This window comes from Dipodomys ordii, unplaced genomic scaffold, assembly GCF_000151885.1.
Source record: "Dipodomys ordii isolate 6190 unplaced genomic scaffold, Dord_2.0 Scaffold233, whole genome shotgun sequence".
Lineage (NCBI taxonomy): Eukaryota > Metazoa > Chordata > Mammalia > Rodentia > Heteromyidae > Dipodomys > Dipodomys ordii.
This window is the reverse complement of record NW_012267449.1, coordinates 1122251-1135815: the sequence shown is the minus strand read 5'-3', so window position 1 is coordinate 1135815 and position 13565 is coordinate 1122251. Positions and strand designations below refer to the sequence as shown.

The following is a 13565-nucleotide window of genomic DNA, read 5'->3' as shown; positions in this document are numbered from 1 at the left end:
GCTTTTTTCTTTCTGCTTATGTGGTGCTGAGGAATCGAACCCAGGGCCTCGAGCATGCAAGGCAAGCGCTCTACCACTGAGCCACCTTCCCAGCCCACCTACCATTTATTTTATAAAAAGTAAAAATTTTAAATTTCAGTGTATAATAAAAATTATATAAATATATGTGTGTGTGTGTGTATGTGTGTGTCTGTATATATTACATAGCTTAAGGAAATCAAAGCTCTATTTTCACAACTCTTAATTCCAGGCTTTCTGTTTATTTCATTTTAATTAACTGCTATCACTTGAGAAATAATAGACAAAATTTATCACAGAATTTTATCTGATAATGCAAAGCACATTAAAGCCAGATGTGAGTGGTTCACTCTAGTAATCTTAGGAGGCTGAAATCTAAGGAATAGAGCTCAAATCCAGCCCAAGCAGAAAAGTCCCCAGGAAACTCTTACCTGCAATTAACCACTCAACTGAAAGTGAAGCCGTGGCTCAAAGTGGTAGAGCATTAGCCTTGAGTAAAAGAGTTCAAGGACAGCACCCAGACCCTGAATTCAAGCCCCACGACTGACAAAAAAGCACATTAATAGTCTTATAATCATCATGTAATTGGCAAGATAACAATAAATATTGCAGATTAATCCAAGTTAACAATTTCTCAGTAAAGGTTGAAAAGTTTTCAAAAGCAAATCTGCATTCATTTCTCACTGTTTCTATTACTGATGGCATAGCACATCGATTATCTCCTTAAGGAGTGTTTTCTATACCTGCATCTTGAGAAACACCCAAATATTCATGAGCAATTTTATACAAAACCTCCTGTTGGATACATCAATAGACTCTAATGATTTCCAGTAAAGAACAAACTAGCACGTAACACTTAGCCAAGATGGGAGAAAAATCACTAAATTAATGACTTTAACAGGTTATAAAATATCAGGAAAGAAATATAAGAAAATATTACGTAGAGGATTTTATTCTCTTGCTACCTCTTATTTCTCATTACATTATGTCTGGCTTTCTTTCATTTTGCTTGTAAAATTAGATGACTAGAGAACCTTTACAGACAAAAAATATGTAAGATTTAAATAATCCTCCTCTTTTTCTTCTTTGTGCTGAGGATGGAACCCAGGGCCTGATGCATACTAGTCAAGTTCTCTACCACTGAGTTACGCCCCAGCTCCTTATGCCCCAGCTCCTTTGAGAACTCCTATTAAAACCTCAGTGTAGCTATAATGTACTAAACAGTATGCTGAATTTATGTAGCACCTGTCAGCTGAAGAGCCAAAGCTTCACATCACTCACTTTTCCTTTCAGCATGCCTATGAAATGAGTAGATTGGAAACAGATGGCTTAAAAATAAAGCAAGCTCCAGATATGACCAGAGAACCTCAGTGATTTACTGAAAAATCACCCATCTGTCCAGCCTGCAGAGGACTAAAAGACCTTGGATTCCAGGCCTGTTGCCTTTTCCAATAAACACTACTACTCCCTTCTTGTCATCAAAAACATTTCTAAGCTTTGAAGAGAAAACTTATGCTTTCTCATATTGTAAAATAAATTTGATGCAGCAAAAATCCTTTTTAAGGAATGGTATGAAAGGTCTGTGTATTTGACAGAGGTAACATGAGGCCTGGAAGAAGCCATTGGGGGAGGGGGTCACCTTCCTGAAAAATTATGTACTTGTAATCAAGGCACATATAGTTGCATCAACATTTGGAAAATCAGCGAGTGACTGAGGAAATAGCTGAGTGGTGGTACAGCACATGCCTAACTTTTGTGAGGTTCTGGGTTCTATCCCCAGCACTACAAAGCAAAAACTGAAAAATCAACTCATTAATACAACAGAAAGAAGCCAGATTGTATTTTTTTTGAGGTATTGGTGATTGAATTTAGGACCTCATGCTTACTAGGCAAGGGTTGTATTCCTTGAGTCCTGAACCCAGTTCCAGACCATAAATTCTTTTTTCTATTTAAATTTTTATTTTATTGTGAAAATACTGTACAGAGGGGTTACAATTACATGGGCAAGATAATGAGTACATTTCTATCAAGCATTGTAGCCTCCTCCTTTGTTTTCCCTTCCCATGCCTTCTGATCCTCCCCACCCCCCTCACCAAAGTTGTAAAGTTTTCGACATAATGACTTGTGCTTCTCATTGTTGCAATGGGTCCACCTGTATCCCTATTTAAACGACTTGTTTTTCCCCTTCCCCTTCACAAATTATACCGACATCAAATACAATGAAAGCAGGGGTTATACTGTGGGGGAGAGACTTTTTTTCTTTTCTTTTCTTTTCTTTTGTCAGTTGTGGGGCTTGAACTCTGGGGCTTGGGTGTTATCCCTGTGCTCTTCAGCTCAAAGCTAGCACTCTACCGTTTGAGCCACAGCACCACTTCTGGTTTTCTAGTGGTTTATTGGAGATAAGAGCCTCATGGATTTTCCTGCCCAGGCTGGCTTTGAACCTCGATCTTCAGTTCTCAGCCTCCTGAGTAGCAAGGACTACAGGTATGAGCCACGGGCGCCCGGCTCTTTTTTTCTTTTTCTTTTTTGATCTGTCATGGGCTTGAACTCTGGACCTGGGCACTGCCCTTGAGCCTCTTCAGTTCAAGTCAAGCACTCTACCACTTGAGCCATAGCACTACTTTTGGTTTCCTGTTGGTTAATTGGAGATAAGAGTCTTATAGACTTTCTTGCCAGGGCTGGCTTTGAACCACAATCCTCAGATCTCAGTCTCCTGAGTAGCTAGGATTATAGGCATGAGCCACTGGGGCCCAGTGATTATAAATATTTTTAAAAAGGTAATTCCAGCCACTCAATTTCTTGTACCATTCTCATTTTATAAATTAAGAAACTTGGTGTTTGGCACATGTGCACACTCAATGTTAGTTATGGTATGTAATAATTTTAGGTGACTTTCTCAAAGTGGTCAAGCTCTGAGTCAATGGCAATCATGTATAGAATCCTTTGAGGCCACATCCAACATATTCTTCCCTCAGTATTTTCATTTTCATATAATAGTAATGCTTTTTTTTTTTTTTGTCGGTCGTGGGGCTTGAACTCTGGGCCTGGGCGCTGTCCCTCAGCTCTTCAGCTCAAGGCGAGCGCTCTACCACTTGAGCTACAGCGCCACTTCCGGTTTTCTGGTGGTTTACTGGAGATAGGAATCTCATGGTCTTTACTGCCCAGGCTGGCTTTGAACCGCGATCCTCAGATCTCAGCCTCCTGAGTAGCTAGGATTACAGGCGTGCGTGAGCCACCAGCGCCCGGCTAATAGTAATGCTTCTTTGCCCATAACACAATTAATACTCCATTTTTCTTTCAAGCACTTAAGAATGTTACAATTCACTATCAAATTTGAAACTTTCTCACCTCTGTAACTACAATAAATTAATCCAACTATGATGAGACCATCTCCTAAAACTGATTTCATGATGAGACAATTTCCATAACTTTAACCAAAGCTGTGATAACTAAAAACAGCCAGTCATGAACAAGGTTATCTAAAAGTATACTCAACACTGTAATGCATCCAAAAAGCTTTTGAATCCTCTACCACATTGAGCATATATTACATGGCACATCACTCTTCAGTAATTATGCACTCAAATCATCATCCAGCTGGGTTCTAATCTTAGTGTTATTATTCTCACAGATCAAATTTGCCCCCTCTACATTACTTTTCCCAAAAAGAAAAATGGCTGTATGAACAAGTATGAAATAATTCTAAAACCAGATACCCAAAGTGTCCTGTATTAAGAGACATTCATTTTCAAATCTCATTTTATACAAACTATTCTTAGAATCTAAGCCAAAAAATAAAAGCAAGAAAAGTCTGCTATATACATTCTATGTAGTTTATGCTATATCAATTAGACAAGTAAATTATGCCTTTGTCCTATGTGCTAAGACAGATGTAGGCAAGCTTTGTAAAAAGCCACATACAAATGATACCTAAAACAACATGGAATAACAATTAGTGGACTTGCTTCTTTTCTCCCATCATTGTCACTGAGCAGAATCACTTCAGTGCTTAAGCACCATAGCCAAGCTGCTTTCTTTTCACTAAGTCACACTGTTTGCCTAGGAGCAAAATTTCATTAGGCTTCTGATAGTGCCTTGGATACTGACATTCTGCCAGTATAAACAATCATGGTCAAGTCTAATGTGTATGTAACCATTTGTAGAAGAGACAATCTCACTCAAAATATTACTCAGTGGATATTACTAACCCTTTTACTCAGAATGTCATAAACCTAGTCATTTTTAGCAATTAAGACTCTAAAAAGCAGCATTGAGACTGGGCAGTTTGACTTCAAGGTTGATTGTGTTCATTACATCAGGCAGGGTGTAATTTATTTCACTCTTCACCCAGGAAGAGTTGGTGGTTATATGGCCAGGTCTAAGAGTAGAAATTAAGAATCAAACTCACAGCCTCTTAAATTTTTAAAAAACCGGGGTTACTTAGATTGTTGCCACTACAAAATGAAGTCAGCAATAGTGAGGGTGATTTTTAAATGCATGGGCATGAACTTAACAATGAACTACTGTAGACTAGAAACTAGTGGGGACTCTGTTTTGACTTGTTTGATCTAATATTTAAAACAAACTTAGCTGCCTATCACTGCAACTCAAGCTAAGTAAGACTATCCCCCCTCTTTTTATTTTATGTTTTTTGACAGTACACACTTATTAGTTCCATCTAAAATTATATTATCACCTCACTTCCACTAGGGGGGTCTATCTACCATGTAGTTAACTCCAATTGTTCAGGTGCTACTTAAATCTACTTCCATGCCACCAGTGTACACTTTACACAACTTCCAGTTTTCAGGCTCAGAAACTCAGGCCCAGAAGGAAAATGGAGTGTTACTGTCATTCTGAGGCTGCTGCAACAAAACAAAAAGGTTGGGGGAGGGGAAGATTCAAAACCAAAATCTCTTAAATATTCCCAATTTTAATGTTATAGTTTCTGCTCTGTTTTATAGAATAAATACGTTGCTGGGCACGGGTGGCTAACACCTGTAATCCTAATTACTAGGGAGGCTGAGATCTGAGGATCAGGCTTTGAAGGTAGCTCAGGCTGGAAATGCTCCAAAGACAGCTGGGCAGGAAAAGTCTAAGACTCTTTATTTCCAATTAACCGTCAAAAAGCCAGGCCCTAAATTCAAGCCCCATGACTGGCACACACACAGAAAAAAAGAATAAATATCTATCAACTGGATGCATTTTTGCAAATAAGGAATGTTTTTCAACTCCTGACCTCTGCCTGTTTTTATACTGGGAAATTTATGTAAATAGCTACTTAAATAGCAACACTGCCACGTTTCTTCCCCCAAATGGACAGACAACATGGGAAAGTTGTTTTAAGGCCACTCATTATTGTAATGAAACCTCAGGCCAGCAAACTCAACCAACTTTATTGTTCAAATTTTAGTATAACTGTTTCTGTGCTATTTCTAAGCCAAGTAATTCCAATCCACAATTGTTCATTCTAATCCAGGGATTATCCACTATTTTAAATAGATGCCCACAGTAGAGAACGGTTCAATTAAAATATTGAAGACTATGCCAATGAATATAGTGCTTACTACTTAAATACTATCTTTTGGGATATGACTTCTTATGTAACATTGAAGAAAGAAATGGGACAGGAGTAAAAGGTTGGCTTTCCTAGAAAATAATCAGATTTTTTTTGTTAGAAAAACCATAATGAGGTTACAAGGGAAGAGATCTATTTCTCAACATTATTTGAAGCACTTACTTTAAAAACCGCTCCTGTTTGGGATAAAATTCACTCCAAATTCACATTAAAATCCCAGTAGAATTCCCTCGAGGGGAGGCTACTTGACTTGTGTCTTTTTGGTAGAGGTAATCTTCAAAATATGGGCCTCAGCTATTATGGTCCAGTTTTACAATGAAAATACATCATGTATGACCATTACCCTGGGGACATTAAGAGACTCTAACACTCATCATGCCAATAAGCATGAATGGGGTGGTTGGTGAGCACTTACTTGTAATTCACTGTAAAATGCATCTCCAGAATCAAAGTTAGGCTCCTAAATACACAGTGACAATGAAGTAGATCATTTACTGCTCAGTAGTTGGGTTCCTCCCCCCCCCTCATTTCCCCCATGTTTTCTATCCATAGTGACCAGCCTTAGCAACCTTTTCCCCTCTCATCCCTCCTAACATTAGGCCAGGCATGGCCAGCATCCCTTCAGATTGCTCGTAAATGGTGAAGCTCTCCCACCTTAGTTCGAGTTTGGCCTACACCCCCAAGGATGTGGTACAAGCTCAGGTGAGATGTACGAAGCTGCCTGACGGATGGAAAGTGTCACCCGGTACTAACCCCACCTCATCTCATTAGGGTATAGTTTGGGTGAGGGCCAGGGAATGGGAAGGGGGGATCAAAACCCACAGGAACACTAGAGGACCGGCGGCAACTACTAGCGGACTGGTGAGGAGCTAGGGCGGGGGTGGTCAGCATTTCTGGGCCTCTGGTTAGAGTGGTTAAGAACTGTAGGCGGGGGTGGGGGGTGGGGGATGAACATAGACAAGTGCGTCTGTGCTGGGGAAGGGGTGACCCTAATTTGCTCCAGCCTCCCCTTGGGGCTCAGTCTCTCACGACACCCGCCCTCCAAGGATCTTCGGGTGCTGCAACCCTGACCTCGCACTTTGGCTGCAGAGCCTAAGGAAGCAATGAAGGAAGCCGGCAGTGCTGCGCCTCTGGGGGAAGAGGAGAACGGAAAGGTTCTGCCTTGCTGGGCCAGAGACGTTTGAATATACAAGGGGCAAAAAAGTGCTTACTCATAGGGAGGGAGACGCTGGGCAATCGAGAGTCCTCGGTAATGGCCAGGGAGGTAAGCCGGAGGAAAGCAGGCAGCCAGAGCTAGATTCGTACCCGGGCGCCTCCGCAGCCCAGTCCGGCCCCGCCCCACTTGGAACCCTGGGGTCGGCGGCTTTATGCCCGGGTCAACCGCAGCCAAAGCGGCGGGAGCTGGAGGCGTCGCCCAGCTGCAGGCTCCGGGATTTCCTGAGTCCAGCGGCAGGAGGGAGGGGGAATAGCAATAGGTGGAAAAAGACAGCAAAGGGAAGTTAGGCGCTTGGTTTTCCAGTTCGCGGACATAGGCGCGCGCAAGAGAAATCGGGGCAAAGGTTGGCGTCAGTGACTCCAGCCCGAGGTGGGCAACAAGTTAAGAGTAAGTAGAGAAAAAAAACAAACGTATTCTCGAGTGAGGAACACAAAAAGTAGGGACCGGAGGGGGTAGTGGGGAACCCTCAGCCACTCCCATCAATCCTTCTTGCGAAGAATCACCAAGGCACCCAAAGACGCTTACTGTAATCTCTTTCGCCTCCCCCCCGTCCTCTTCCCTGCCTTGCACAACCCCCGTCTCCACTGGTCCTAGGCACGTTCCGGCAGAGGTTCCGGGAGATGCTGTGCCGAAAATCCACTCCTGCCCACGCCCAGGAAACCCGCTCCCTTCAGGCTCGCCAGCGCTACCGAATACTTACGTAAAGTCGCCGAGATCCCGGGTCTGGCCACCACTGTCGCCCACCACGCACTCAGACAACTTCTGCTCCTCGCAGTCTCTGCGGCTGCGGTTCTAAAGCCAGCGCTCCCTCCCTCCAGCCCCCCTCGGCCATTCGGCCGCCGCCATTGGCTCTGGTGGTGCTAGCAGTCCGCCTGGGAACCAGAAAGGGGATTGGGCCGTGAGCCTGTCACATCAACTGGGTGGGGAGCTGAGGGAACAGGCACTGGGATGGGCACTCTGGCAGGATGGGAATTGTAAACGGCTGCAAGATGATGTTAGTTCCTTCACACTCATTCTCCCTGAGCTAAGTAATTATAAGTTATACTTATAAACTCACCGAGCTTAGCTTGGAGTACATGTTCAAAAAATTTTTAAAAAAAGATAGAAATGTCCAAACAAGTTTGAGCCTCTTCTATTTAAGTCTAGGGCGGGAGGAGGTGCGGTGCCCCCCTCCCCAGGAAGTGTGTATGGGGGATGGGGGGGTGGGGAGAATCTCTGAAATGAAAGCCTTGGTGCTGGTTTCATCTGCTCTGATCAGCTCAGGTGCCAAACCACGTGGAGGGAAACCTCAGCTACTAATGCTTTCTTTGTTTTTGTTTGTTCTGAAAGACTGTCTCACAGTGAACTCCTGACTGGCTGGCTTGAAACTCCGGATTCTCCACCTTATGCCTTTCAGGTGCTGGAATTGGAGGTGTGCATCTTCTACCACACCCCAGCTTATCCCTTTCTTCACAAACTCAACATAGTAGCAAATCTCTCGGGTTTTTGGCCGCGAACCAAATAAATTGCCAACTGAAATCACCTGTTTGGTAGCTTTGTCCTTAGGACAAGGGGTGAGAGGTGGAGGTGGGAGTGATTGTTCTACTCGTTTAACTGGAAACTGTCTCTCAATTCTCGTCAGTCTCCTTTAGGCAGTGAATGACCTGAGGACTTGTTCTAGCTCCTCAGAGTTCCATTTTAGCCCCACTGTCTACGGTCCTGCCTCGCAGAGTTTTTTCCAACTTATCTACATTCCAATCCTTTGGCTCATCCTAGCTTCAAAACTCAGCTGGCAGGCCAGAGTTGGAGATATTCTCCAAGATCTGGTAAAGAGATTGGCTTGTTGAAAAGGTGGAGAAGCAGAAAGTTCTAAGCACTTTCCTGTTCCACTCATAACCATTTTTATTCAGGAAATGTATGTTTTTGGATGGTTGTAAAATTCGAAAATTGGTCGGATTAAATCCCATTTGTACATGCACCAGGAAAAATGTTAAATTAAGATAGTCTTAAATTGAATTGTCTTATAAAGGAGCCCCCACTTCATCTGTTGCTGAGAGTTTACTTAGAAAATTTAATCTATTGTGAATGCCAGACTTCTTAAATAAGAAATGGGGGAGTTCCTATACTGGCTAAATGCTACACAACCAAGGGGAACAGGAAAAAGACTTGTTAAATATTAATTAATGATTAATCAACTGGCAGGACTTATGAAAGGCACAGGAAGGTGAAATGAAATAAAAGGGCAAACATACTTTCCAAAACATTAAATTTCTGCTAGGAGAAATTTTGTGATACATCAGGTTTGGGTCATCACAAAAATCCTGACTTGAACATGTTGGGATTGAGTTGAACTTGCAGTGTTTTCAGCACATCTATAGTGGGGCTCTAAAATGAGATTTCTGGCTTGCAATAACTAGCCCAAGGCTTGGTGTGGTCAAAGGAATTCATACAAAATTCCTAAGCACACTAAATAGGATCCTTCAGTTTTCCACTTTTTATTTTGGTGTCAGTCACTACTGAAGAGCTTCCATTTCCTTTGAAACTTAAATTATAGACAACAATAGCATAAAGGTTTTCAAGTGTAGGTATATTTGTCTTATTTAACTTAGCATTGCATTTTAGTTTCTTTTTTAAGTTCTAGAATTTTTGTCGGGGGGTGGGGTGGGAGCAGAATTGGAATTTGAACTCAAAATGTTGCTTTTGGTTGTACTACTTACTTATCCCCAACCCTTCTTGTTTTACTTTATTCTTCAGGTAAGGCCTTAAACATTTTGCCTGGACTGTCCTAGAACTGAGATCTATCTCCATTTCCTGGGATTACAGGTATGCACCACCACACCTCATAAGTTCTAGAATTTAAAATAAAAATATAACAATCTTGCTGGGAAGGTGGCTCAGTGGTAGAGTACTTGCCTTGCATGCATGAAGCCCTGGGTTCAATTCCACAGCACCACATAAGCAGAAAAAGCCAGAAGTGAGGGTGACGCTCAAGTGGTAGAGTGCTAGCCTTCAGCTGAAGAGCTGAGGGACACCATGCAGGCCCAGAGTTCAGGCCCCACGACCGACCAGAAAAAAGAGAGAGAGAGAGAAAAAAATACCAATCTTATATGTATATTATTTACTTGTACCTCTGAGAATTTTTTTAAAATCTTACATAGGTTTAAAAGTCAATCACTACTGAGTATGTCATACTTCAGTCAAATGGGCTGGGAATTTAATTCACTAGGTAGACTCTAGGGTCCATCACCAGCACCATACACAGAAAAAAAAGAAATTTAGCCAAATGTCATTTTGTACATTTCAATACTTCAAGGTAACAGCCCAACTTCTAAGATCTCAGTAACTTTCCAACAGATAAAACATGCCCAAAGCATAGAAGCACATATTTGAGTTCTGGTCTAGATTCCTATTGAATTAGCCAAGCAGTATAAAGCAGGTAGAACTTCTTTTTAATGAGTACTATTAAGATAGTCAATGTGATATAACTAAGCTACTCTGTTATTGCTCCAAATCTGAAAGGTCTTTTCAAAATTGAGACTATATTTCATTGTAATCTTTCACCATAACGCTTGCTTTATGATTCTTGCTTTGAGATTCTACCTGTGTAGAATCTCTCACAAAGCAAGCAAAGTTGACAGTCTGTTTATTATCTATGTAAATAAGCCTGCAGAGATGGTCTTCAGGGTCTCCTCCAGCTGCTCTGGAGGGGATAGGCTGAGATTCATCTTCACAGAGCCTTGCAGACTGCCTATCACAGAGAAGTTCAGTTCAATAAATGTTTGTTGAACTAATGGTTATTTTATGGGTATATTCTTATATAAACAATGGCAACAAAATGCCATATATAGGTCTCTCACTGACCTTTTCCTTCCATATACACTTTTCAACTCAGCATAGCTTTGAAATAACTTAAAATCAATATCATAAACCTTTGACAGCATTACTTCTTCCTGTCCACATTGTACTTCATTTGAGGGTCCATATTTTCTTTTAGGATTTATCCCTATCCAGCCTACCTGGCTTTCTTCCTTACCACGTGCACATTTCAATTTTCTTGGCCCCTTTCCTACTGCGTTTCCCAAACTCTACACTGTCCAGTCCACAGATTATGTATATAGTCTGAAATTTTCTAGAACTTTTCCTAGGGTAGGTTGTCGGTATTCTTTTTATTCACTGTTAAAAGCTTCGTTTTAAAACCAAGCATTAGCCAGGCATCATAAGGCTGAGATCTAAGGATCATGGTTCAAAGCTACCCTGGACAGAAAAGTCCATGAGACTCTTATCCCAATTAACCACCAGAAAACCAGAAGTAGAACTGTGGCTCAAAGTGGTAGAGCACTAACTTTAAGTGGATAAAGCTCAGGGTTAGAGCCTAGGCCCACCACCAATGGACAGAAAACAAAAGCAAAATCAAGCATTGTTATGCAGGTTTATAATCCTAGCATTCAGGAGTCTAAAACATTTGGATTTCAAATTAATAGCCAGCCCTAGGCTGTGATAGAAGCAATGCTATTTATAAAAAATTAGAATCTCCAGTCTTTGGTGGCTTACACCTATAATACCAGCTACTCAGGAGGCTGAGATCAGAGAATCACAATTCAAAACCAGCCAGGGCAGTAAAGTCTGTGAGATTCTTATCTCCAATTAACCACTAGAAAACCAAAAGTGGAGCTTTGTCTCAAAGTGGTAGAATGCTAGCCTTGAGCAAAGCCCAGAGATAGTGCCCAGGCCCTGAGTTCAAGCCCCATGATGGAAAAAAAGATGTATTTAATTCATTGACCTTCAACTCTGTAGACCCAGTGAAGGTCACTATCAACAGTATATATCTTTTTTTGGGGGGTGGGGTCCAGTCGTGGGACCTGAACTCTGGGCCTGGGCGCTGTCCCTCAGCTCTTCAGCTCAAGGCTAGCACTCTACTACTTGAGCCACAGCGCCACTTCTGGCTTTTTTCTTTTTGCTTATGTGGTGCTGAGGAATCGAACCCAGGGCCTCATGCACGCAAGGCAAGCATTCTACCACGGAGCCACCTTCCCCGCCGCCCACAGTATATATCTAAAATTAAAGTGTCTCTTGTGAGTTTGCTGTCTGCTAAACAAGGTTAATAATGAAGATCAGTGGCACGTGTCTGTAATCCCAGCCCAAAGAGAGACAGAGACAGAGATGGAGGTGGGGAGGGGAAAGGAAGGGAAGGAAAGGGAAAGAAGGGAGAGGGGAGGAAGGGACAATTCTTTATTTTATTTTTAAATAATCTTTAAGTAATTGTACAAAGGTATTGCCATTCAGCCAAGCCATTTGTGAGTAGTGTACAATGCATCTTGATCAATAAATAACACTTTCATCATTCTCCCCCATCCCTCCCAACTCCATCTTTTCCCTAATTTTCTTTCAATTTTTGTAGGATATGCATTGAATTTTATGACTTCTTTCCCCCCCCCCTTCCTCCCTTCATTCATCTACTCCTCTCTCATCCTCCCCCCAGCCCCCCAACTGGCTCTATAGAATACCAGTGTTTATTTTGGTGGACTGTCAGCCTTTCTTAAGGAATTAAGATTCTTGTAGCTATCTGTGATGTTTTAGCATTAAATTATCATAATCAGCATAAAAAAAGCAAGGAATTAGGTGTAATTCTAATAGAAAAACTAACATAAACAAAATTAGGAGCAGACAACTAGAGTGGAATGTGTAGTGGTGCTTTAGGGATTGTGAAAACAAGGCCAGTGATGGGGCTTGGAGCAATCCCAGAGGGCATCCTGTGTGCCCTAGGACTCAAGTATTTTCAGCTGAGGCATGAAACATTCAAAGGCTAAATAGAAATGGGGGGAAAAGCATTCCTGGGAGGAAAACAAAAGGAAGATTGGCCTTTCTATCTGGCTCTAACTTCGAATCTACAAAACAAAAGCTGAGGATTTGCCTGAAGTTAAAGTCCCCTGCAAACAGTCTCACTAAGAAGATGGAGCTTTTCTCTAATCTATTTCAAAAAGAAATGCCTTCAATACTCTGGCCATCTCCTGACCTAACCCGAAGCAATGGAACATGTATAAACTTTTTTTTTGTCTTGTCATTATTTCCCAAGCAATACAGCTCTTTACCTAGAATGCACATTGTATTTGGAATTATGAGACATGGAGTAGATGGAAAGTACACAGGGAGCTACACAGAAGCTCTATGCAAATACCACACCATTTTATACAAAGCACTTAAAAACATCCACAGATTTTAGTATTTATGGAACCCTGGAACTAATCTCCTATGAGTATCATGAGGAGGGGAGCTAAACTGGCACCAGTAGCTCAAGCCTGTAATCCTATCCACTCAGATGGCCAAGACCTCAGTTCTGGTGGGAAGATAGCCTGGGCAGACAAATCTGAGAGACTTTCTATGTGTGTGGCTCAAGTGTTAAAGCTCAAGTATTTATCTTATTGATCTCTATACTCCACACTTCTGAATTAATTGAAAAGCACATTTCAAACCATACCATGATTCCCCACACCACTAATCAGGTTCCTACAGAAACAGATATGCTCCATCTATTATATGTGATTGTGTAATTCTTTTTTTATTTTTTATTTTTTTATTTTTTGTTTTATTTTTTATTGTGAAAATACCGTACAGAGAGGTTACAATTACATGGGCAAGATAATGAGTACATTTCTTATCAAGCATTGTAGCCTCCTTCTTTGTTTCCCCTTCCCATCCCTTCCCATCCCCCCCCGCCCCCCACCCAATCCTCCCCCCCCACCAAAGTTGTAAAGTTCGTTTTTTGAAATAACGACT

General features: G+C 41.7%; 1 protein-coding gene across 2 annotated transcripts in view; it reads right to left on the bottom strand.

The window, feature by feature from the left end:
- The window catches only part of Pls3 (plastin 3), an 85549-nt gene extending 77956 nt beyond the window's left edge, over positions 1–7593 (bottom strand). The window contains exon 1 of one of the 2 annotated variants that reach the window (XM_013035960.1): positions 7513–7593. The gene's annotated coding sequence lies outside the window, so the exon portion shown is untranslated. The remainder of the gene's footprint in view (positions 1–7512) is intronic. The other variant, XM_013035961.1, reaches the window with a different exon arrangement.
- Between the last annotated feature and the right edge of the window lie 5972 nt (positions 7594–13565).